At 33.8% G+C, this 24,995-nt stretch overlaps 1 long non-coding RNA gene and 1 other non-coding gene across 2 annotated transcripts; both read right to left on the bottom strand.

Moving 5' to 3' along the window:
* Positions 1-11,201: 11,201 nt before the first annotated feature.
* On the bottom strand, positions 11,202-11,274 carry Trnav-aac (transfer RNA valine (anticodon AAC)). The gene has a single exon. It is a non-coding gene; the product is annotated as a tRNA-Val (tRNA).
* Positions 11,275-23,301: 12,027 nt separating this feature from the next.
* LOC135126501 (uncharacterized) lies at positions 23,302-23,866 on the bottom strand. The gene is made up of 2 exons (XR_010280051.1): positions 23,707-23,866; positions 23,302-23,654 (listed from the first exon to the last, which is right to left on the bottom strand). It is a non-coding gene; the product is annotated as an uncharacterized LOC135126501 (long non-coding RNA).
* Positions 23,867-24,995: the final 1,129 nt, after the last annotated feature.

Here is a 24,995-nt window from a genome sequence, read left to right as displayed (position 1 = left end):
GCGGGAACACATTCAATTCATTACGACTGGGAAGCAGAATACATTAAAAATTATTTTAATAATTTTTATTTAAATAATATTAGCATTTTATGGAGTTACGAAATTTGTTACAAATCATAACATAAAAGTATTATATTTATACACGCTACATTTTTTGCTATATAAAATTTTGCCATTGTAAAACTTCTTTACATATGACATGTCTACTTTCTGATTCATTTAATTTCACATTTGTTTTTATTTGCATGGACTATAAAATGGAATAGTTAAAATCTATGCAACGCTTACAACAGGTGCTCTTATCTGTTTGGGCCGGAATTAAGGCGAGGGATTAAGGCACTCCAGGTACAAGTGCAACGAAATATGACCTTGGCCCGGAGTGCGTGTTTTTTTTAAAGTAAACATAGGGATTAGACCCATATTTCTTAGATATGTTCAGAGTAAAAAAATGTTCCGGTATATGAGGGATATAATTTGTTCGGAATTGGTGCATTTTTCTTCTGATTTTGCAAAAACTGTTGCTAATAAGACAGTCCAGTGGTAAAAACTTATTTTTCAGTTTTCGGTAATATATATTTTCTCTAACGGTGAAGACAACATTCTTAATAATTTATTCAACAGTTTTCAATACATGAAAACTATTGAAATACATACATTTGTATTATCATATTGGGCTCCTCTACTTAGATATAACTGAAAGGGTTCAAGTGGAGTTACCTTTGGAGTTTGAATTCGTGAACCAGTCAGTAAACTGGGTTATAAAAATTTTACAACAAGATAATCAAAACTGCACCAAAGTGTGCTTAAAATGTCTATTACATAGCTCTAGAAAACATCCAATCGTGTGATCTTAAATGTAACTCCTGTACTTAGTTAAGTATCACTTTAGAAACAATTTGGTTAACATTATTTTCAATAATTGCATAGCAGACTTTCTTTTGTAATAAATCCAAAGTGGCAGCGGTAAGTATAAGATTTACTTATTTAAAAGTTATTTTGATCGGTTTTATAAATATTTCTGGTATCAAAGACGGCTTTGAAATGTCAAAAATATATGTCTTAACAAGGTGGCAGAATAATGAATAAAAGGAACTTCAGAGCTATCCTTGATTATATCAGAATCATTTGCGAAGATTTTGTAGCTTTATTCCAGATATTCCACAGCCACATCTAATGTTAAAGGCAAGGATTTCTTCGAGTAAGTTAATTATCCACATTAGGCTTCACGGTTAGAACAAGTTAATTTTCATTTGTAAAGTTCTAATTCATTGTACGAACTGTAATGAAATTTATAGATACGTTTTATACAATTTATTTTGAATATTGTGCTAGGGGCAGTGATACATCTCAAGCCGTAAGTTATTTGCTGTGTGTCTTATATATAATGTGAAAAATGTGCATATTATTGACGTCTTAATTGTTTTGTAAGTATTAGAAATAGGGAATTTTGTACACCGGCTTCTTTGTTCAGCACTGTACAAAACTTTTTTTGTTAGAATAATAATAAGAGCCGGTTTAGAGAAAGCGAATTAAATATTTAATTCCCGATTAATTTAAAAGATGATTAAAATTTAGAATATGAACCCGTGATTGGTTAAAACATGCACGTTGCCTAGCAACGGACCTCAATTAAAAGTTAATCGCGAATTAACTTTAAATCGCTTTCTATAAACCGGGTCTAAATGTATTATTATTAGTATTGCTATTAAATAGCTTAAGACACTAATCTTAAGATAATATAATTTTCAGAATTAGTATAGCAAATAAAAATCGGTAAAATCTATCAAAAATCGATGAGGATAAGCTATAAGTGAAAGGATTGGGGATATTGTTAAAATAGTATTTAAAGATTTAAATATTTTCCCGGTTAGCAAGACTGTCGCTGCATTATCAATATAGTCGATATTAATAAATTAGTTAAGCAGTTTTACTGTTATATCAATTGCAACGAAGCGAATTTCTGGTGTACCGCAAATCGAACTTAGTACCGATAGACCGGGTAAATTTTAACAACCGCGCCGCGCCGATACGAAAAAATGTCAGGGAGTTGGGGGATTTGACTGGTGTAATAAGAGGGATCCGTTACAACAGACACTGTCCTCGTCTAGTAAGTATTTACTACAGGTAAACACCTTCTTCTTTTATGCACACGCTTACGATAAACGACAAGAACCCATAACCATCGCCCATCATGCTACCGTCGCCACACAACCCCTTTCGGTGTAGTGTCCATCCCTATTTTAGTATCGCCGCCTCCCCAGGGACCACAGCAACATCGTCCAGTAAGAAGCCGCCGTCAGGGGAGGTACAGGACAATTTTCTTTTTCCTTTTCTTCTAATTGTTGCAAGTTCCATTTTTATTGCGGCAAATTGAATGCACCTCGTTTTCTATATTCCACTTCATAAGTCACTCTGTCTTTTTGTGAATTTAATATTTTTGAATTAACTATAATTCTACAAATGTATATTTTTAATACTTCACGTCTCAGGAATATCCAGAAATAGGTAGAACGTAGATATTACAATTTAAATATGTTACTGTTTTTACTGTTTTTTACAGTGGCTATAGTAAAAAACTATTGAACTGGTTGAAGATTATTTTGACAGATCCTTCCTCTGCGCGAAGTATAGTACAACATATCCATCTTTTTAAAAAAATTACTCCTATAAAATTTGATTTAGCGAATTTGATTTTTTGTGATAACCTCTGTAAGTTAAAATAAAGATATAAATTTAATTTTAAAGTAAAGGTAAAGAAGCGTGCCACGAATATGTTTCAAGTGGGTTTTTCCTTTACAAAATTTTGTTATATTTTGACATTATTGCAAGTACACAGTCAATTTGGACAGACGCAGTGTAATATTAATAATACCAGTACTGTATTGCTAAATTTTCGGGAACATTCATTAATTTTTTTGACGCACACTGTATAAGTAATTGTAAAAAATATGAATGCACTTATAACCCATAAGTATATAGATTATTATAGATTTATAATATTTTACATATTTACATATAGAATTTATTCGGCAAAAATTTTGCTAGGACGTCAGTAATTTTTTGGGAAGATATAGGCTGATAAATTTTGATCCTTACCTTACCTTACATTACTCCGTTACAATTCGGTTTAAGTTTCAAAATTAAAATATTCTTATACAAATTTGATTTTTTGTCCAAAAATCCGAATATTGAAGTTAAAAACTCAACACGAATCCATAAACCACAAGTTCAGGAGTATCTTATTCTATGGCACTTAAATGACATTTACTATTGTAAATTTTCGAGATGACGTCATTCCATTGTTGGTGGGGATGATTGGACAAATTTTGATCTACGTTTTACCAACTACACAATATTCTAAAATACACATAAAATTTAACAACAATCAGTCCAATAGTTTCGGAGATTATCTGTTTAATAAAAATTGATACTGACAGACAAGACGACAGATAAACAGAAACGTGAGACCTATTTTTTGTACTATAGAGGTCACGAAACTTCAAAAAATCATGAAAGTATCCATTCGTTGGATGAACCTTATAAAAGTACTTTCGTAGCTTACGCGCGGGAAGTAGTAGTATTAATTTATTATTTGCCTTACAGATTTAATAAGATTCCCAGTAGAGGTACAAATTAACTTAATATACATAATACAAATAAATCAATAAAAATAAATAAAATAAATATTCGAGTTTTATATAATAATAATTGTTCTATTCTTTCTGCTTGCCCAGCCCTTGCCTTAATTCCCTTATCTTCCGTACTTCTTTCATTCAGTCCAGTCCTCTTCCAGCCTCGTTTAGCGCTTTTTCCTTACTTTCCTCCGATTCTCTCAATCCTTCACATCCTTCCCGCATATGCTTTATTATTTCTTCCTCTCTCCAACATATCCTACATCTTCTGGAAGATGCTGACTTTCTTGTTGTCTACACAACAAAGAATGAGAACGACTAGTGTCAACTAAAGAACGATTTTTTTATCGCACTTTGGTACTAGCAAAAAAAAACAAATTACGTATCAGCAATACAAAAACGAAATCGCAATGTTTTTAGCAAACTAAACAACTTTGTTATAAAATGATAAAGACCGTACAACAAAAAAAAAGGCAATTTTTCCAATACCACACCGTTATACCTAGAAAGCAATAAAAAATGCGATCAAAGACAGCCACGGATTTTTGAAAATTTGTCTTTGATCGTTTTCAAGTTAAAATTTCAAATTGAAAGTAATGACAAATAGACAATCCTATCAAAGACAAATTAATGCACCAATTTGTCTGTGGTGATAAGATCAGCTGTAAAATTTAATGAGGTAAATAAAAGAGGTAAAAAAAATAGATAAGGTAAAGATTATCAATTTTTTTTTAATATTTAACAATATAACGGCTTGGGATTGAAAATTCTGTCAAAACAGTGGAGCTAGGTTTGTTCAAATGTTGTAACAGTTTTATTCCATGAAATCTTGTCTTTACTGCCAAGTCAAAAGAACATCTACAATCACTTGTTGTATATAAATTCAAACTATAAGGAATTTAGAGACGATGAAATTTAACAAATTAATAACTGGCAGAATCAAATAATTAATTCCAGAAAAATAAAATTCTATATGTGTAAAATCCCATTTATCTCATGATCTCAGGTGGCAAAACTTTTACAATTTACTGATTGGGGCAGGAACGATATTAGGCCGTTTTTTTTCTGAATATCCCTGGTACATTATTGGTGAATTAAAAATTGACTATTACTTACAAGCTTTATCAGGATTATTTAAAATGAAATCGTTACTACTATTAATAATATTGTTTTTAATTATAGGTACCGATAAAAATAATCTATAAATAAACGAGAAAGAGTTCTTAAAGTTGTCATAATTTTCCCCAACAGCCTCATATTTGCCACTTCATTTAACTAACAGTTATCAATATCTCCTTTCGATGTTTTGAAGGGTTGAATTCCCTCATGCTCTATTAGGAGCAAGAGGGTTTTATTAAGTTTGCAATGTTAGTCTATTACACAGTTCGCTGCACATCTCGAGATGCCGTTTACACATGTTTTACTTCGTCATCGCCGAAATCAATCGCTACTAGAAAATCAGCCTTTTATTTATACCGACTATCGCAATAAACACGTCTTAATCTCCTCAATATAACGTGATTATGTCCCCCAGATCGACGTATGATCCCGGATATCCTAGCCAGGCGAATGCATGTATACTATTTGCTAAACTAACAGTATGCATTTGTCAATAAACACTGAAGTGCATGGTGCAAACACCTCAATCGTGGTGTTAAGGCGAAGCTCGTGCTCTGCTCGTTCAGATAAGGATTACTAGCGATCCATCCAATCCTTTAGTCCTGCCTCTGGTTGATGCACTTCCTCAATGCACATGTGTGGCGACGCCATCATCAAAGAGCGTTTTTTAACGGCAGTCTCGCCGCAAAATTAACTTGTCCAATTTATATCACGCGACAAATCCGACTTCAATTTATCTAGTGAAGCCGTAAGAACTGAGGATCTCACAGCCAAACAAGACAATGGCAACCAGCTGCATTACTGCATCACCTGTTCGGGCTTACGGCGTAAGCTCACCTACCTGCTGCTGCAGGAACGCGACATAAAACACAACAAATCCTGCCACCATTTCAGCTCGTTTACGTCTGTTGGACAGTGGAAGGAAGAAACATAATAGCGATGTGGTGGCTGATGCTTAATTAGTTAATTACAAACTAACATAGTTAAAGTTAAGCTAGTTCAAATCAAATTTCAATTATAAATAATATGATTATATTCGTATTAGAACAGATTAACTATATTGTATTATATACATAATTATTTCTTTCAATTGTTTTAAAAAAATGCTGATCAAGGGATAACTTAAGTCTTGTAATCGCAAGCTCCTAATACCTGATTTTTGTATGTAATTTATTATTACTCTATGAAAAGTGTATCTATGTAGTATGATACTGATATGAAATTTGTCTCCATTTTTGAATACTTTAATTATTTTTCAGAGATGTAGCTTTTTTCAGTTTCTCCATTGTAGATTTTAAGTCGCCAGTATACTGTGAAATCCTGAAATCACAAATCACCCTTGAACTGTTTATGTACGTCAGTGATCACTCCCTAAACTCCCAACGTTTGATAGAATCTTCAGAGTGCTAGTGGAATAGGATCATAAAAGGTTCACTATCCGGTCCAACACTTTTACAGCACTCCAGAATATTATAATAGAAAATTTAGTCAATTTATCTATTTTATATTTTTAAAATTTCAAAGAAGTTCATAAAATGACAATTTTTAAAGCCACGTTACGTAGTTATAGTGATAGATGAATTAAACTATTAATCATTTAAAATTAAGAAACACAGTTTTTTTTTAAATGAAAGATGTTTGATGTATATTTATTTCATAATAATAAAATTCAATTCCTGAAGTTCTTATTCAGGTGAACTACATACAGGCCAGGGCTGTAAACAATAAGTACTTACGAAATTGCTGTATAATCAGTTGTTTACCGAACAGATGGAGTACAGGTGCGTGAGGATTTTCCCGTGACCGTGATCTTTTAAAACTTTAATATTATTGGTCCAAGGGTGTCACTAATTAAATTTGGGACGACTGTTTTCACACAGTTCAACAAATTATATCTGCCCTCTCAGCTTAGGTTAACTGGAGCCTTCATTCTTACCTGTGTCTCAGTGTCTTCGTACTTGTTTTTAGTTATCTTTTGTTTTCCGTGTGTTGTGTTTTAATCGTTTACCCAGTATTTTCTGTAAATCAGTTTTTTTTAAAGATTCTTACTTTGTTTTAGAATGGGAAACCAAGCCGGGCCTCTAATTGTAAATCTGTAGGAATAAGATCTCAATTCCGAATTTAGTTTCTCGAATAATAATAATCTTTTTAATTGTAAAAAATTGTTTGATGGTTATTTCGACCGAACTTCCCTTGAGTTTGAAGTATAATCCGACAAATCATGCTTTTTTAAAAAATTACTCCTATAAAATTTGATTTTGCCATTTTCTTTTTCGTGATAACCTCTATAAAGTAAAAACTAGTTGCATAAATAACACTCCCGCATCCCCTGTGCCAAGAATTTAATTAAAATATATTTAAAACGGATAACCAACGGGAAAAACTGCCCTCTCACCTTAAGTTCAAGTGTTTATGTTTATACATCGAAAGAATGTCACGTAGAAATTAGTTTGATTTGACTGAGTTCGTTCTTTTCCTCATAATAGAGGACTAACATTTTTATTAATTAAGCCATAATTGAACAAAATGTTCTGAATATTATAATTATTATTTTATCATTATTAAATAAAGACGTGCGTATATTCACATTTTGGAGAAAATGGGTGAATCGTTTTTAATTTTTTTTTCAACATAGGTAATACTACTAGTTATAGCACAAAAGAAAGCAGTATCGATTTGAGGACATGGCAGTCCACCGGGAAATTTACAAAGTGGTGCCCTCTGGCATTGTATACCAATGTTGTTTGGGTATTATTCTTATTATTATTATAATTTTCAGTTTTGCGGGGGACATTGGCGTTTTGAAAAAAATATCTTGTTTTTGGAATTTTGATGACGCTACCAAGAAAAACCAAACTAGTAAAAAAAAATGTGGAAGATTATTTAGACAGAACTTCCCTCGTCCTTGACATATAGTCCGACAAGCTCCGCTTCGTTAAAAAATTATAAAATTAGATTTTGCCATTTTCGTTTTGTAATAACTGTTAATCTCTATGAAATGGCGTAATTAACATCCTGCGTCTTTAAATATGAAATATATTTAAAACAGATAACTTCGACTGTTTATGTATATACTTCGACCGAATTCGACTTTTAGCACGTTCAGATTACAAGCATGAGCTGTTAAAAGAAAAGGAAATTTGGTTGATTTTGTGTCCTCAACGCAGAGGAAAGGACACAAAACAATCTTAAAATATCTTCATGATTTCACGGCATTCAGTTTTTGAAATTTCAAAATTAAATTATAAAATATTGTTATACAATTTTGATTTTTTTTTCCAAAAATCTGGATGCTAAGGGTAAAAAGTGAATACGGATTCATAAATCACACACATGCAGGACTCTTATTTGATAAAAGTTAAAGAACATTTGTTTCGTAGAATTCTAAGAATGGAGTATGTAATTCTATAAAATTTAAAGAATATTTGTTGTGCAAAATTATGATATGACGTCATCCCTTTTTAGGAGGCCATAAACTAATCTTAAAAAGCTTGGAAGTTTTCAAAGCATTCGGTTTTTTAATTTCAAAGTTAAATTGTAAAATGTTGTTATACAATTTTGCTCTTTTTCTCATAAATCTGGATATCTAGGCTGAAAATTCTACACGGATTCAAGAATTACACATGCATGAGTATGTGGTAAGGGGTAAATTAGAAGTAAGTAAAGTGATACGTCTCACCCCACATTTTGTTTTTTAATTTATTAAAAGATTTTATCATTTATCTTTTTTTTAAGAAAACAGGCCAATTTTGACGTTGAAGAGGTTTTTTATTAATTTGTAAAAATGTCAAAGTTAGCGGTTTCTATATGGATATGCTGGAATCATGATTGAAATCTTTAGAAATCCACGACTTTTAAAAAAATAACCTTCAAAACGGTGAAATGTTATAAAAATGCATTAAAAAAACTTCACAACAAAAATGCCCTTTTTTTATTTTATAAAAATGCAATAAAAAACTTCAACGTCAAAATTGGTCTGCTTGCTTAAAAAAATGATACGATACCTTAAAATATGTGAAAAAACAGGTAAAAAAATAGCTTAAATGAATGAAAAAAATATGGGGTGAAACGTATCATTTTACTTTCTAATAATTTCAATTTAGAAGTTTCATTCAAAACGTCCGATAATAATCCTTAAACCCGGGTCATTCAGATGAGAATTGGATTTGAAATAACAAACAATGCTTTTGGAATCACCAGAATTTATATTTGGTTAATATAAATTAAAGAACTTATATTCTGCAAAGTTCTAAAGTGATGTCATAATTACTTTTTCAAAGGGCCATAAACGAAAAAATTTGATTAACGATTTCCTATGCTTACGATAACCTTAAAACATTTGCAAAATTTCAGAGCATTCGGTTTTGCAATTTCAAAGTTAAATTGCAAGATGTTGCTACTTTGATATTTTCTCCAAAAATCTGGATATCTAGGATAAAAACTTAACAGGTGTTCATAAACTACATGTGCAGGGTTATCTTATTTTACAAAATTTAAATAATATTTACTATTGTAAATTTTGTAGATGACGTCAACAAATTGTTGATAGGGATGATGAGCCAAGTTTAAATTAGCATTTTACCATCTACACAATATTCGTAATTCACATATAAAATTTGACAACTGGTCCAGTAGTTTCGGAGATTACAGATTAGAGAGACAGACAGACAGACGGAAACGGGGACCTAATATTTCGTACTGAGTTTACACTGTAACAAGATGCTCTTATTTAATATTTGCATATATAGTTTTTTTTCCGTCTGTTACATTTTTAGGAATATTCATTGCATTTGTAATTGTATAAAAAGAAGTAGACTGTTTCGGGGTCCACTGGAAAATTTCCTTTTCGACATTGAAAGAAAGAAAAGAAAAAAGAAACGACATCGAACGTCTGACCGCAGGTCGACGTTCTCCCAAATGACTAACATCTCCACAAAGCATTATATTCCGTGTCAGTAAAAAAATGCTATTATACTTTGCAAAAGTTTTTGCGAAAATGTCGACGTTTAGGGGAAAAACTTAGAGCGGATTCGTACACCACAAGTATAGGATTATATTGTTGTATTACAGTTTACAGTTAAATCAAATAAATATAGATATCTTTGAAATTGCGTCATCAAACTGTTGGTGCGGATGACTAGCCCTCTACGTAATATTTCTAATATACCTACAAAATTTGAGAAAAATCGATCCAGTAGTTTCGGAGATTGCGTATCTAATAAAAATCGACACAGACGCCAAACAGACAGACAGACCAACAGATAGACGGAAACGGGAGATCACTTTTTTTGTACTCTAGAATAACTTAAAACTTGTCATTACCTAAGTTTCCCTGGTTATTAAACTAATCGTTGCTTTACATTTAAATTTTAGAGTTTAACACTTATTTCGGAATGCGATGGGAGGTAGTGAGACACACACATAAGAATTTGTTTTCCTTGTCCGCTCCTTATGACAAACATTTTAGATCATGCTGTATACCTATTAGGTATTTCAAAAATAAGGAATATAGGATGCATTTATAAACAGGTAAAAATATTTTCAAAAATCCCACTGAAGTTTCTTTATACATAAGTTGAGGTGATCATTCTCATCTGTTCAATAAACGGACTATGTATATCCAATAAAACCCAGCAGAAGCCATTTGTTGAAAAAATATTTAACTATATGAAACTAATTTCAGAACACTAAAATCCAGTAGAAATACAACGTTAATACTACGTGTTTTGATTGCACACATTTATTTTACCCCAAAACAAGATTTATATTCAGTTTCTGAAAAAACGTTTTCTGATGAAATATCGGTTAGAAGTCGATTTTTTCTTATTTATTTGCCTCCGTCCTCCGTTTTGATGTGTTGAATTCATTTTTAGCAATATTTACATTTCACATTGAGATTCACCCCATTGGTTTCCGCTTATATGGCAATAATAGTGTGTTTGGATCGCATCGATGGGGAGACACGTTTTATTTTACAATCATTTATCTTAACCTCGCAACAATAGGCTGTCAGAAAGGGGATGACACGGACACCTCAACCCCTGTACGACGACCGATCGAATGGGGGAGACGAAATATCATCCCGAATTTTATGTCAAAATTTTGATGTATGCATATTGAACCTGACCCGGCACTGCTCCGCTTATTATTTTATTGCCGAGTTAAATCATAAACAAGAAAGCCTTCCATTTGATACCAGATGCCAAATTTTGACACATATGCGAGGTTGTGCGAATAATTAGCAGTTAATGAATAGTTATTACATATATTAAATACAAAAATAGTTATTAGTTTAATTAGATAAACAAGTGATTATTTACCATCGCCACCGTAGTCATCATCTTGTCACGAGTTATGTTTCTGCTGTATAAAAACACTGCTGCAAAATCAAAAAAGTCATTAAACTAAAGTGTTTTAGCCAGTTTGCAAAAAAAAAGAAATAAAAAAAAGTGTTTCCGCCCGGGATCGAACCGGGGACCTTCCGCGTGTTAGGCGGATGTGATAACCACTACACCACGGAAACCTGTCTCGTTCCTGAATGATAACTGTTGAAACGGACACTACCATACCGTGTAATCTATTTTTGAAAAATTTATTTTACGTTAACATGTTGTTCCTAGTCCATTTTTTTTTGCTATAACAAAATAGATTATTTTGTGGTATTTTTCCAGGCGACGTGTAAATCGGAACTGTTGTTGGGTCCTAGTTAAAAAAAAATACAATTGCTGGAACACAACAAGGGTGCCACGGAGGCCTGCTGTTTATGTCAACACTAAAAAACGATCAACTAGAACAAATCACTGGACTCCCTACAGCTTGTAAGATGAATAGGCGTATTAATGGCTTTTTTAATACCCACCTGATGAAAAAGCTCCATTGAAAATGTAAATTTTTAGTTCAAGATAATGTTTGTAACATCTGTTGTTCTGTATATGCTAAGCAGTATTGTAATAAGTTTGCAATTATTAAAAAAAATAAATGTCCTTTGTACCTATTAAAATACACAGGAACTGTTTGCTTATTATTGATTTGGTTAATTAAATGGCATAATTAATCAATAATAAAGATATCACAAAACTGGGACGCTATTTTAATAAAATTTTATAATGGAATATTAATAATTGCAAACGTATTTTATAACGGCACTATACATTTTAATCATCTATTAGGTATTCCCTTTCCCCTTTTATTACAGGTAGGTAATTCATATGCAACACATTTTTTGCATTATCTGTTGGTATTTGCAAACAATCATTTAGAGTTATTTTATATCATGTAAATCACTAAAGTGTATTTGGCATTATAAAACGAGATTTATGGTGACTAATGAATAACAACAATATTTAATGTATAGGATTAAATAACGTATTGTACATGTAGACCTAATCTTACAGTACGCTAATTCTTTAATCTTTTTGATAAGTTTGCATCAATACAGGGGTTAAAACTTGAATACCAGATTAAATTTTATTAATTGATTGATGTTACAGTAAATATAAAAAGCACTAATTTACGAATTTATAAATAGCAAATTGGCCGCGCTGATGTAACAACTGTCACTGTAAGGATAAATTAATTGCAGTAATTCGTTACCGTGTAAAGTACGCTGTCGAATTATAAACGTGTACAATATTGCTTATGCTTCGTGGTGATGTTAAATTTATTAAAGTTATAGATACTTCCTTGCATTTATTAATTAATTATTTTTCATTTTAAAAACCGAGCACTCCAGACTCGTTATAATACATAAATAACTGATAATAAATCGCACAAAATACGTTTTTAATAATAATAAAAAAAATATTCACAACATTGTTGCATTTATTCTTAAAAAATCGATCATATCGATAAGAGTGCTGTCATAAACACGCGGTATTACTGCAAACCGTGTTAGTATTTTTAAATGTTTTATCAATTTGATTAATATCAATTTACTACTACATACTGTACTAACACATCAATGTAGATATCTTAATCCACCATAAAACAAAAGAATTAAATTTTTATTATTTTTTTAATGATTTCAGATACCTATTTCTCTTGATTGAGATAATTTATATTAAAATTTTGGAGTTGTGTAGTGAGTTGTTATTATACTCCGTCTAGTGAAACGTCAGTTTCTGAAAAAGAAAAGACAACTGGAAAATCTCGTTAAATAATGTTGAAAAAAAAAATTAAAGTTACTAAAGAAAAGTGTCATTTACTATGCCAAATTGGCGCAGGACGGTAAGTTGATTTTTCCATCGTATGTTATACATAGAATCAGAAATAAATCAACAACGTAATCATATTTTACAGAATCTACCGAACAAGAAAACTGACGGTCCTAATCTTATTTTTAAGAGCTTAAAATGCGCTTGTGACGTTATTAATCATCGAGTTGTGATAGTAATTAAAATGGAATTCTATACTTTTTATATACTAAGCTAAGCTAGGAATTATTGAAACAGATTCGTTGTGGGAAATGATAAATCGATGTAGAATGCACATTTTGTAGTCCTCTCTTTGAAGATATTTTTAGATACCTACTTGAAATTTCTTGGACATGTTTAAGATTATGGAATAAAAATCCCACAAAAATTCGGCCATTCATCATTTGTAGGTAACAAGTTGACAACGACAATTTGAAATCTACAGTAGGTATAGCACAGTTTGGGGATTATATTAACAGTTATATCACGACGTCCAGTCCTCGATATCACTTGATTTAGATACTGGTAGTATGCCCTTTGTGCTACTCTACGCCACTGAGTTTAAAGATTGTTATTTCCCCCTCTCTGGGTACTGCTCCACCGGTTCTCCGTTGCTGCGTCATTCGTTCCTTTGTGGCCGCCTCGACACCACGAGTCTCTGCAACCAGCAAATTAATCAAATTATCTTTTCACTGTGTTGCATCAGAACATCCTGTTCATCTGCACAGGTAATCTTTCTAACATTTTTAGACTTCCAGCAATCTCTTGCAGGCAACAATGCCAGCCGACAATCGCCGTACCTTCTCAGACGCCTCGTCAGAGTCCTCGGCTCGCCTTTCGCGCGGGGAGCTGAAACGGCGCTTACGAACGTTTGAAGACCGTTGCAAGCGAAGGCGAAAACATCGCCGTCGCGACCGCTCCCTGTCCCACGATAAGACACGCGTAAAGACTCGGCGTTCTTATCGCGGAGACCGCCAACACTCAGATGTACGGCACTGCGTAACCACTCGGCAGTGTCGTCGTCAAAGCAGCCCAGCAGACGTACGAGAACGCGCAAAAAGTCGGCGTCCTCGTCGGTCCACCAGCCGCTCCAGATCACGCAGCCCACACACAGGTGCGAGCGTCGATCACACCAGCGCCAGCGAGCTAACACGCTTAGAACATTCGAGCGACAAAACAGCGGACTCAGCGTCTCGCGCCGAGCCAGAACCGGACCACACGTCTCGTGCGGAGACAGATCCGGACTCGCCCATTTTAGCGATCTAAGACCCGGCTCTGGAGGAGGAGATCTTGACCATATTTGGCGCCGATCCTTTCCGAATCAAAAACTACCGAGTTTGCCTTGCACACGGCTCTCGCTAGTCGTTGGACTCTTTAGGTAGCCAACGGCTTGGATAGTTCGTGGTCTTTAAAAATAAATACTTCCTGCCAAAAAAAATTGCCCCAACTTACAGGCGCCAATTTTAAACTCGAAACTGATGCCAGCGTTACCCGCTCTGATCGTCAAAAAAGACAATCACGCACTTTCGGCTCAGCAACACGTGGGCCTTGGGCTGGCACCATTGGGTCAAGCCTTCAATATATTATTGACTTCCACCCCTTCACAGCCAGAGCTTCTGACATTGGTTTCCGCCGCAATAAAAAATTTGACAAACTTTTTTTACCATATGTCATAATTCGGGCGACACCAGTCTTGCCCTATCTCAACAAGTCAGCAAACGAAACATTACACAAAGTCAGACTGATACCTCCCTTTTTTGGCGAGGTCCTTGCAGAGCGTCTAAAGACTGCCAAAGCCCTCCAAAAGTCGGGCTACGACCTGAAGACCCCGCCTCCTGGCCCTCCCACGGGGACTCCCAGGAAAAAAGACGCCGGGGCAAACTAGAACAAACCAACAGTCGGTTCATCACAGTCACCGTCTGGCAATAGGTCTTTAAACCGGGCAGGCCCGACTCGCCGCCAGGGAGAGACGAGATCATACCGAGGGGAACCCCCGGCATCCAGCCACACGAAATACAATCGCCATCAACCCCGTTAACTGAGGTAAACCACCGTTATGCTGGTCAAATTAAGTCACTATGTCTTGGTCTGGTGAAAGATCACCAAAAATACAAACATCTTAAACTGGATTAAGGGCTATAAAATCCCATTCCAAGCCACTCCATATCAAGTAGCACCGCCTACGTGAAAGCTACCACGCACCCAAAACACAGCTTTGGCCGAGGTCGTATCCCAATTATTAAACACCGGGGCAATCGAGATAGCAACACCTGTCTCCATATTTTCTTCGCCAAAAATCGAAGCTGTCCTCCAGGTTCATCCTTAATTTAAAACGCTTAAACCAATTCATTTTGACACCTCACTTCAAAATGGATGATTATAATTATAATTATAATTATCGTACCGTCACACGACTTTTACAGCCTAACATGTATGTGACGTCACTCGATCTTACCGATGCATATTTATTCATCCCAATTCACTCAAGTCTTCGGAAATATTTGAGATTTAAATTTGAACAAAACCTGTACGAATTTACAGCGCTGCCTTTCGGGTTAGCGATAGTTCCGAATGTATTTAGCAAAATTACGAGGTTACTTACTTGCATTCTCAAGGTATTTTATGCGTCAAATATTTAGGCGATTTTTTCATACTTGACAACTCATATTCCGGTTGCCTACGGGGAACGGGAAAAACCGTTCACGTCCTACAATCCTTGGGATTCATAATCAATGAATCAAATAGTCAGCTACACCCCTCACAGACATGTCAGTACTTAGGGTTTTTTTATTCAACAGAAAAACCATGACAATTGCTCTCCCTCCGGAGAAACGTCAAGAACTCCACATTCGGACAACCGCCATTAAATACGGTTGGCTATATACTCGACAACTAGAAGGAGGAAAATGCAAAGCGCTTTCCCACCATGCTTTAAACTATAAAGCAAAAATACAACTGTCAGCTGTTTTTCTGCCAGACTTCATGCGGTGGAACACCGCAATTCGAGTAAAAAAAAAAAAAAAAAAAAAAAAAAACAACTTTATTCAGTAAGACGAGTATCAGCGAATCATTTTCACCGACGCTTCTTTAAACAGTTGGGGGGGGCACACTGCAACGGGGAGAATAGACACGGTGGGTGGAATAAGAGAAAGAAAAACGAAACATATCAATTATCTAGAATTACTAGCAACATTTTTTGGTCTAAAATGTTTTCTGTAAACCACTCAGATCATGCAACATACTGATCAGAACAGGCAATACCACCGCGCTAAGCTATATCAAAAATGGGTAGCGTTCGACACCCAGAACTAGGCGATTTAGCTATGGAAATTTGGCAGTGGTGTGAAATACGCGATTTATGATTATACGCGGCACATATCTCCTCCAAAAGACAATATAGACGCAGATCGCGAATCACGAACACTCCACAGATACATAATGGAGTCTGAATGAACAAACTTTCCAACAAATTATTCAACGGTTTGGTTGCCCCATCATAGATTTATTTGCATCGCGGTTGAACCATAAATGGCCCCAATATGTGTCGTGGCATCAAGATCCAGGCGCAATCGCATGTGATGCATTTACTGTTTCCTGGAACTATAATTACTTTTACGCTTTCCCACCGTTTGCTCTAGTCTTACGCACAAAGCGGAGGGCGTAGTGGTAATCCCGCATTGGCCTTCACAACCATGGTCCCCATTTTTCGAAAGACTGTTGACTAGCCCAGTTATATTTTTTGAACCAGACGAGTCACTGTTAACATCCCCTTTCAGGACACGTCATCTACTTGCAGCCAACCTCACCCTGGTGGCAGGGAAATTATCGGGGAAGGCTTACGCTTGAAGGGAATGCCACCAGCGGCTATCACCACGGCAATAGCGTCCATTACTCCCAGGACCTTAAGACAATATAACGTCAGCTACAAGTTATAGAGATATTGTTACGAAAAGGGAATTCCTGTTTACACCACCCAAACAGAGACGGTAATCATCTTCTTACAAAATTTGTATACAAAAACGAATGCTGCTAATGGCACCTTCAACTCCCATCGCTCAGCGTTAGCTGTCATCGTGCCCGGCGATGTTGGAAACGACAGTAATCTAAGAAGGTTTCTTAAAGGCATAAAACGATTGTCTTAAAGGCATAAAACGATTGAGGCCCCATAAACTCAAATATCAAACGACTTGGGACCTCAGTCGTGTTTTAGGACACCTGAAAGCGTACTTCGCCCATCACCCTCTCCCCCTCAGCCTTCTATCAGCGAAATTAATTACCCTACTAGCGTTGATAACAGGACAACGGCTGCAGGCACTGCATCTTATCAAATTGTCTCAGATTGGGGAAGACGAACAAGGTTTCAAAATTTGTCATTGATCACACCACGAAACCTTCAATTCGCAGCGGGGAACAGCCCTGACTGCACATTCCATACTTCCTCGACCAACCAGCGACATGTGCGGCAATCACGCTCACGGACTACATAGACACAACCAAAACCTTTAGTCGTTGGATCAAACGTATATTGGAAAAATCGGGGGTGGACATATCAATTTTCACACCCCATTCCACGAGACATGCATCGAGCTCTTCAGCAAAACGAACCGGGCTGTCTTCAGCGATGATAAACAAAACGTGTGTGGGTGGTCTAATACCTCCAAAATGTTTACACAAGTCTATAATCGACCCTTGCGGGACACATTCGCCTTCGGACGAAAAATTTTACAGACCGCAAAATATTAATCTTGTTACCTTGACAAATTTACACTAGGGGGCAAGTTCTTATTCTTTTTTGCACAACCTTACTAACTTTAAACAGCTACCAGTATCTAAATCAAGTGATATCGAGGACTGGACGTCGTGATATAATTGTCAAATCAAACGAACTTACCTGTGAAGTTCGATTCCAATTATATTAGACGTCCAGTCCGAAGATATCACTTCCCACCCAACCCGTACACGGTATAAATCTTTACCCTCACGCCAGGTTGTGCATTCCACTTTAAACAAAATGACGCAGCAACGGAGAACCGGTGGAGCAGTACCCAGAGAGGGGGAAATAACAATCTTTAAACTCAGTGGCGTAGAGTAGCACAAAGGGCATACTACCAGTATCTAAATCAAGTGATATCTTCGGACTGGACGTCTAATATAATTGGAATCGAACTTCACAGGTAAGTTCGTTTGATTTGACAATTTATAGTATTAAATACAATTTACTTTGTCGCCCTTTTAAAAGTGAATAATATCATCTAAAAACTAGTTTTAAAATTGTTAAAGGTGTCCTGAAGTATGGTATGTCTTGATTTTATTTATCGTATTTATAAATCTATTTTTTTCATTGATATTTACGCATCACAGTGTGTAAGTAAAAACATTTGCAACAAAAAGTGTAACCTCGTTATGTTTACATTTAATTCGGAATTTATTTAAAAAGCCTCTAAAAATATTCAAATTCTTGCAAAAGTTATTATAGCACAGAAATAATTTATTTAAAGTGTGCTGAATTTTGTACAGCGTTCAGGAACATAGATTTTAATTTCAGAAAGAAAAACATTTAAGAACCATCAATTAAGTTACAACTTGTGAAATATTTGACACTCTTCTAGAAACATAAAACTGATATAATTTAATGCGTCGTCAGTAGTATCAAAACGAATACAATTTATAGGTATTTTAAAAATAATAAAAAAAATGTCTTTACTTTTCGAAAATAATTTTAGACAAAAAGATTGTATGGTTCAATAAATATCTAGTCTTCTTCTATCAGTACTTAATTTATAATTTATCTAACAATTCTTCACTTGTAACTCAAATATCGCGATGTACGTATGCACAGTGTGTAGTGATATCAACCCTTTCAATGTGTTTTGGTTAAATGGGTACCTACTCTTCCTTAAATAATTTTTCACTATTTAAGTTCTCGGAAGGCTTACAACCATTTTTTGTAAATTTTTATGCGAAAATGTGTTTCATTATTGTATATCATTGTATGTACAAATCCCTTGCAGACAACGAATCATTTATAGATTATCTTTATACCTCAAGTTCCAAAGCTCAGAGTCCGATTTTAGTATGGTTAGGCTAAAAAAATCGGTTTAAAGATTAGAAAGAATGTGCTTAGACTTAAAAAATGAGGATTATTTTCCTTGTCTTTTTCTCATAGGGAATTAAACACGAAAGTTTTTACATTTTGCACGGAAGCTAAGGAAGTATTGCAATCAAGTCTATCGGGTGACTGCTATTTTTGTTTTTTCGACGTTTCGTGAACTCTAGAGTAAAAAAAAATAAAGCCCCGTTTCGGTTTGTCTGTCTGTCTGTCTATGTATCTGTCCAGATTTTTACTAAACAGATACCTACTCTCCGAAACTACCGTTCCAGTTGTTACCAAATTTTATATGTATATGTAAGGAATAATCTATATACAGGGTGGCCCAAATACAACGAAACGGACGGAACCTAGGCGCTGTACTGGATTATGTAAAAAATGCTCGAAAAGGTCGATTTTTGATGCAAAGGGGACGTATAACGTTACTATTTTCGTTCTTTTGCCTTCACCCAGGAACGAAGGGGGGCTATCAAGTCAAAAATCTTAAATGGCACAATGGGTCAAATCTTGTTTGGAAGCTTTATTAATAAAAATATTTCAATTGTAAATTTAAATTTTTACGTAAAACTTGGTATTAATTGTCTTCAACACAAATAATAAAACACGTATTTGAGCATTTTCCGAGATTCAACCCCTAGGGGGTGAAAAGTGGTGTCGAAGTTTGTATGGGAAACGTGGAACTTGATATTAATACTCTTCGACACATATTTCAAATTTTTTTGAGTTTCCACCCCTAAGAAGATGAAAGGGGGTGACAAAGTTTGTATGAAGAAAACTATTTTTATATCGATTTTTATTGGAAACTTTGTATTAATGTCCTTCAACACATTTTTTACTTGAAGCTTGGTAATAGTGTTCTTCAACACAACGAATCGTCTACGCGAGTGAAGCCGCGGACGAAAAGCTAGTTATTGTATAGATGGTAAAACGCTAACCAAAATTTGCTTTTTTGCTATTATCCATATTTTTTGCTTAATTATTTAACTGAGCACACAAAATCAATCGAAATTTAGTTTCTTTTAACAAAAATGCATACTTTGATGCATTAAAAATTCATTAAACAGTCGAACTTAAACAAATACCTAATGAGAAACTGAGAACACACTCCTCCTCGTTCATCTTTAAATACATTTCATATTGTCCGCACTTGTGCGGACTGCGCCTCTTTGGAATTTGTACACTTGCGGTACAGGGACTGCGGGGTTGTTATTTGTACGTTTCAAAACTATACAAAGTGACATCCATTATTAAATTTTATTTTCGCAAAAACTGAAATAAACTTATTGTAAATTGAAAAAAAAAATCAGTCGAAAAATGGTATAAATATAGCAGATTTATAATAGATTGTTGGGGTGAATTTGTAAATATACCTAAGTACTTCAATACTTTAAAAAACTTTTTTTCGAATTCGTTACACTCAGTGTTAAGTTTTTTAACATCTTTCACTAACGCCAGGGCTGAATGATCTAAACTTTTTGTGTATAGGTAGATTTACTTACCTAAAGGTAAAGGGTAAAGTGTAGGCATAAACCTATTTTAAATAATATACAGTGACATGACGAATTTTAATGTTTTCAAAGTATTTAGAAGAGAAGTGACTTTACTAAGTAGATGATAATTTCGCTTGTAGATTACAATCTCAAGTTTACAGATGGATTTTTAAGATAATTAAGAAAATCGATTTTTCAATGTACCTAGCCACAACATTTGTACGAATATCATTAAAATGAAAACTCCATATTTTGATGGTACTTTTAAAATTTTCCGACTGTTACAATATAGGCATAACAGACACAAGACGTTAAATTTCGGGTCAAAAATAACACCTAAATCTTTCTAGAACTGTCAGGTAGGTATAGTTTACCCAGTCCTAATTCGGTTTTATGATGTGCAAAACTTAACTTCCTTAACAATAGATTACCAGTGATGGGACAGTCATAAACAAAGATTTAACCATTATACAGTATAATGGTAACGGTATGGTTAAATTCCTAGATTTATGACTGTCCCATCACCGGCAGTAGTATTCTATTGTTAAGTAATTAACTTTTACACAATGGGGTACTATCATACTACTACGAATTAGAACTGGGGAAACTATACCTTAAATACTCTGTTATTTAAAGTACTTATGTAAAGTTTTAAAACTAATAATTTTTCCCACTAAAACCCTTTACAGCATACTGATGAACACTAACCACCAAATTATTGTGTTTACATCAAATTTCTAATCAAAAAGATCTTTTTGTAAAAAGAGCATATAACTCTGAATTAGATTGTAAATATCACAAATATTATCAAGAAAAATAGTAAATAATAAGAGACCAAGTATAAAATCTGGGGGGTAAAATTGTTGGGGTACAATATGTGATAAACGATATACCGATTAGTTTATTATCAATATCTTCTACGGTGTTTAAAAGTATAGTTTTACTCAAATTGTTCAAATCCTTTCAAAATCCATTAACCTCATAACGGAATAACATATTTGGTAGTACCTACATACATCTACACCCTTCTCTACATACCTATATTGTTATATATATTTATATTATTAATATCATTAATGTTTTTATGGCGGAATTTGAAATTTATTGTGTTTATACTGATTTCCTGCTTTAAGTTAAAATAAAAAGATCTTGCGCCTATATTGTGGCCTTATTAGTGTCACTACAGTCAAATTTCCAAAATCAGTACCTAGTAACCATATTTGGCATTCCAAGAATTTAATAAACAAATCTTTATTAAAATATACACCTTGACATGGATGCGATATTTATTGTCATTTAAACGTGAACAAAATTATTTGTAAATAATTTTAAAGATTTTTTACATTTTTGATTAGTAGATGCTTTTAAATTTCTTGTTAAAATAATTTTCAATATTCTTTTTTTTATAGTTAAGACATTTATGTAAACGTATGAATTTGGCTATAGACACTGGACTTTTCTTTTAATAAATATATCATACAGAGTGATTATAAAAGACCATCCATCATGCTATTTTTGGAAATTCTGTGACTAAATTGTTAATAAGAGTTTGCCCACTTCCGACAACAATATTTTTACTTAAGAAAGATAAATTATGATTGATTTTTGCTGCAGACGACGAATAGTCATCAATCATCACAACAAGGCGGCAAAATTCACGAAATTTCAAAACCAACTTGATCTAATGGGAACATACTTAAGAGTAATTTTACTGATGATATCAGAATCTTATAATGTAGGTCAAACCCGCATTTATGTGATTTATTTGTTCTGAAAACACAAATTTTGTTTAGCTTTCTATGATTTCCACGGTCATGTTGAACTATACCTGAAAATTCGAAATAATAGATGTATAGGTATGGACAGACAGACGAAACGGAAAAGCTTTTCTTATTGCATATAACACATTAAAAACGACACCATACATCTGAATAATTGGTTAACAAAAGTCTTGTAACAATCTTTAAGATCTTTTGACCTGTTTGAATACGTTATCATAATAAACGCTTTTGTAATTTTTATAGAGATATGACGTGTAAAAATGTTTTTGGGTTCTCTAGGTACGAACAAATATACAATGTGTACATGCATCTTAAAATTTTAGTAAATACTGTTCTTAACAAAAATACCCAAGTGTAATATTTCAATTGAGATTTTTTTAAAGTACATTTACATCTCTATTTTTAAATATAAAAGGATAGTAAAAGTTCACACAATTGAAAAAATACATTGTGACCTTTGTACATATGTAAAATAATCAATTTTCTAAAATTGTTCTGATTATTTAAAATATGTTCTGCGATTTGCGTCTCTGCTCATAGAAACACCTGTACCATTTTTTAAAATACCTTGAAATTTTTGAAGCAGGACAACATAGTCATTGTCAAATATTTAAATAATTTTAGCTAGCTTGAACACTGATTTTTCTATTTTTTCAATCCTGAATGTTATTTTGTATTTATTTTATTTGAGCTACAATTCTCACTTATCACGAAATAACTAATTTCAAGAGTTATTTTTATAAAGACTTTTATGTTTTGTATCCTACTCAAACTCAATGGAAAATAAAAATTATTACCTTTTCTGCAGCTACAGGAATACCTTCAGACCTAAGTAAGAAAGTGGGCTTCAAAGATTTGTCATAAGTCATAACTTCATAAGTATACCTACCTACTACAAAAATCTTAAAGCCGCTACCTACACGTCCTACAGGTAAGTACAGTCACTAGTAGAGGTGTCTGAGCAAAAAATAGGTCATATTTTATTTTATTTATCATTTGTATTGTAAATTGTAAATCAAGTTACACTTTCAAACAAGAAAACAAAAGGTTTTGTTAATATATTTACAAGAATAGTTTATCTACTCGAGAATTGTTCGTTGTCCTAATTTCAGAACCCTCAACAATTCTTTAATTTTAATAAAATTCATTAAGCTTCAAATGTTTAATAAATCTTATTAATCAAACATGCTATCTTATTTTGTTTCTTGCAACATCAACATCTCCATTGTGTACCTACTACAAGTGCTCGATAAATATTTTTATTGCTTTCAACCAAACCGCAGCACCTCAAGCTAGCGTCCTGTATGTATGCATTTCCTAGCGCAGCACCCCTGCACGTCATATTTCACTAAATAAAGTACATCCTCTCACCGAAATACTTACGTGAAATCTCTTAAATTTCGAAAATGTATTGGAATTTGTAGCACCCAGCACTGAATCAGCGTAAACTAGTGGAAAATACAGCAAAATAGAGGGCGACGGGCGCCGCTACGTCTGTGCGGCGATGGATGAATGTTGGCTGCACTGCGCGTCGTGAGCGTCGTGCAACGCCATGTTGGATGACGGCTCCTCCTATGCCTGTTAGTGGCTGATATAGTGTTATCTCAGTAGGCGGGACTTGGCGCTGTTGTGTTCACTTTGATTGACATGCCACTCTGATAACACTGCACTTGTCCACTGTTTTATTTCGAGTTTCGACAGAGTGCTCTTTCTTCCATGCAATTCTGAATTTTGTGGATGATTTCATTCGGGGGATGAAATTGTTTTCCTTCGGAAGGGGGGTTGTTGGGAAGTCTTTACTACAAGAAGCTAATGAAAAATTTTTTTCTCCAGGAAAATACATAGGTTGATGGTGGAACTTGCGAATTCGCCATTTTAGTTGAATAAATAAATAACTGGACAGAACTAATATGCTTACATTTTTTAAAATAGTGAAAAGCAAAACTGTCCCTTATAACTATTTAGAATGTTGTATAATTAGGTTTTTTTACTTAAAAAAAATGGGTAATGACTGTAAAGACAAATGTGATTTTTAAGACAATTGTTTGCGGATTATTACTGATTTGACTTGAGAGCCGTACCAGTAAGTCGAATTTACAACCCTAGTGTGTTAAGTTTGAAATACTATCAAAGTTTATTACTAAAATTTGCAACTAGGAAACTAATTATAATTTTAAGATAAATCAGTAAATCCTAGTACTTATTACCCATTTATAAAAATCAATTTTTATTTGTGTCAATAACAAAAAAAAGACTTTTTTACACATGGGTTACGGTACCCTTAATATTGACTTTAATTTGAAAAATGAAAAAAAATGGCAGCAAAAATTTATTTGTTTTGTAAATTTTACTCCACTTTAGATTGAATTTTGTAAAATTTTTATCCCATTTGTCTTTTTTCTGTAAAATAATAAATAATAAAAAAAACTCTTGTAAACTCAATCCGGGAACATATTGTATACCTACTACAAAAATACTTAATAGTAAATGTATAGGTACCTAGCTATCTAGATATGTAGGTATAAGTTTATTCTTATGGATGGATGTTTTATGATAAGTATAGGTATATTTTCAGTTATTGGTTTCAAATTACTAAAAACTGTGAGTGTTATTGTGTTAAAGTATAATCAGACTCTATTTTTTTATGATCTCTATTGTGTGAAAAATGGATC

Source organism: Zophobas morio, unplaced genomic scaffold (assembly GCF_036711695.1).
Source record: "Zophobas morio isolate AGI-343-1 ecotype UQ-CSIRO unplaced genomic scaffold, CSIRO_AGI_Zmor_V1 ptg000011l, whole genome shotgun sequence".
NCBI lineage: Eukaryota > Metazoa > Arthropoda > Insecta > Coleoptera > Tenebrionidae > Zophobas > Zophobas morio.
This window is presented reverse-complemented; position numbering and strand designations above follow the sequence as displayed.